General features: G+C 46.6%; 1 pseudogene; it reads left to right on the forward strand.

Annotated features, from left to right (window-relative positions):
- Positions 1-1,216: 1,216 nt before the first annotated feature.
- Positions 1,217-1,781, forward strand: LOC114690212 (annotated as a pseudogene).
- Positions 1,782-2,683: the final 902 nt, after the last annotated feature.

Genomic DNA, 2,683 nt, shown 5'->3' on the forward strand with positions numbered 1-2,683 from the left:
CTCATGATCTTAACGGGAAACTGTTAAAACGCAGAAGAGGAGAAAATGGACAAATGGGGGTGGGGGTGGGCCATGGGTCTTAATACTATGGTGGAACCACCGCACCAAATCTGAAACTGCCTGCCTGCCTGCCTCCCTCACACAACTCTAAATAAAATAATGAATGTCTTTAGGCCCATGTCACTTCTGGTTGCATTTTCTATTACTCACAGCACCTAAAAGCATCTTGGTTGATACAGAGGCCATGGGAGAGAGCCCAGTGGGCCCTGCCCTGCTTAGGAGGGAGGAGAGATTGACTCTCACCTTTTCCTTCTCACGTTCACACACTTAGAAGCCTAGAAAGAGCCATCCATGCTCAGAAATTGAAGGCTTTCTTTTTTTTAATGATACACCCTCATAGACCGATCTATCACTTCCCAAATCCCTTCTCTGCACTTGTCAAGAACACGAGTGATGCAAAAATGAAAACAGTGCCTCAGGCACGGTCACTAGGGAGTGGTCACGCAGCTGCAGTGGTCACAGGATCCTGAAACAGTTTCCATGTGAGCAAGAGGGAGAGGGAATGTCAGTGATGTCTCTGCAGCAAACACGGTAACAGAGAGCTTAATGGGAAAATTAGCATGCATTTTGTTAAGTTTTAAACCCAAGACAAACAGATGAGGTGCCTATTTAACGTATCAAAGCAGACATAGCCACTAAGTTTCTCCCAGCATCCCTTAGTCCCTATCTGTTACAGGGTGTGCTGTGGCTGGCATACCCTGCCAGAGGAATGAACTCTCCAGCCCACGGGCTGGGCTGCCCTTCCCCCAGAAGCTCTTCGTTATATAATCCAGACATTTTTGGCTACCCACCCCTTTTGAACCTTTGGCCTCCTGGCTGCTGAACCTGGTCCCCCTCTCCCTGCATGGCCCAGCTCAGCCTTGTCATGTCCGCTCTGGACTCAATCTCTGTCCATGCCCCTCCCCTTTTTTTATAAAAAGATTCATTTATTTATTGTGTATACAGCATGTATGACTACAGGCCATAAGAGGGCACCAGATCCCATTACAGATGGCTGTGAGCCACCATGTGGTTGCTGGGAATTGAACTCAGGACCTCTGGAGGAGCAGTCAGTGCTCTTAACCTCTGAGCCATCTCTCCAGAGCATTTGGCTGCATGTCCCCCCTTTTATCTACAAGAAATTTTCGGTGCAGGGCGAACGGCAGAGAAGGTGAAGATGGCAGCGGCCGGGGCTGTGGCCCTGAGAGTCCGGTAGCTGCAAAGGGCAGCCCGCGGCGTGGTGCCACTGGAGGCACGGGGAGCTTTCCATATGACCAAGGACATGCTGCCGGGACAGTATCCTAGGACTCCAGAAGAACGGGCCGCGGCCGCCAAGAAGTATAATATGCGCGTGGAAGACTACGAGCCGTACCCAGATGAAGGCATGAGGTATGGTGACTACCCTACCCGAAGCTCCCTGACCACTCACAGCTGGAGAGGGATCCGTGGTATGAATGGGATCACTCAGAACTGAGGTTGAACTGGGGCGAAGCGATGCACTGGAACTTAGACATGTGTATCAGGAATCGTGTGGACACATCCCCTACACCTGTTTCTTGGGATGTCGTGTGTAAACATCTCTTCGGCTTCGTGGCTTTCATGGTTTTCATGTTCTGGCTTGGGAAGACTTCCCCCTCCTACCAGCCTGTGGGCCGAAGCGGTACCCTTACAACAACCTGTACCTGGAGCAAGGCGGTGATCCTACCAAAGAATCTGAGCCGGTGGTTCACTGTGAGATCTGAGGAGGCTTCGTGGGCTTTTGTGCTCTCTAACTAGGACTCTCTCATTCCTCGAGGTTTAACCTTAATGGAATCCTGATAAAGCTCAGTACTGCAACAGAAAGAAAAAAAAAAAGAAAGAAGAAAGAAAGAAAAAAGAAAAAGAAAGAAAGCCACCAGATCCAGGAAGCAGTAATGTTTTTTTTTTTTTTTTTTACAAAAGAAAAAGAATACTGCAAGAGAGGAAAGTGGAAAGAAATAGAAAGAGAAGAAAGAGAAGGAGGAATCTGTAGTTCGACCAGCCTGCTACCAGTATCCAGAGACGCAGCTCATAGTCCCTGTTCCTCAAAAAACAAAAAAAAAAAAAAAAAAAAAAAAGAAAATGAATATTCTATAAGTAGATTAACTGTTTAAAGGAAGATGGAGTGAAAAGGGATATTTTTTTAGAATGTATCCATTTAGTGGCACATTATATATGTTAGTTCATTTCTTTTTATCCTGACAAAAATCCTGTATTAATGAGCTTTTCATTAAACAAAATACTGAGGTAATCCATTTTAAAGTCAAGGATTTGTTTTGGTTCACAGTTTCCAAGGCTTTGGTCCATGGTCACTCCGTGTTGCTTTGAGCTTGTGCACAGCACATTACCATATGGAGGGAGGATGCACGTGGTAGAGGAAATATGCCCACCTCACAGTGCCAGGAAACAAGGAGAGAGATGGGGAGGGATGTTACATCCCTGTAATATCTGCCTCAAGAGAATGGCCCTAGTGATCTCATTTTCTCCAACGAGGTTCCATTTCTAAAAGGTTCATCTCCCAACAGTGCTAAAGTATGGTGACCAAGCCTTTAACTAATGTGGGCTTTGAAGGACATTCAAGACCTGAAGCACAGCAAATCCTACACATGTACACATTCTTTGCAGC

The sequence above is a fragment of the Peromyscus leucopus genome, chromosome 19 (genome assembly GCF_004664715.2).
Source record: "Peromyscus leucopus breed LL Stock chromosome 19, UCI_PerLeu_2.1, whole genome shotgun sequence".
Classification (NCBI taxonomy): Eukaryota; Metazoa; Chordata; class Mammalia; order Rodentia; family Cricetidae; genus Peromyscus; species Peromyscus leucopus.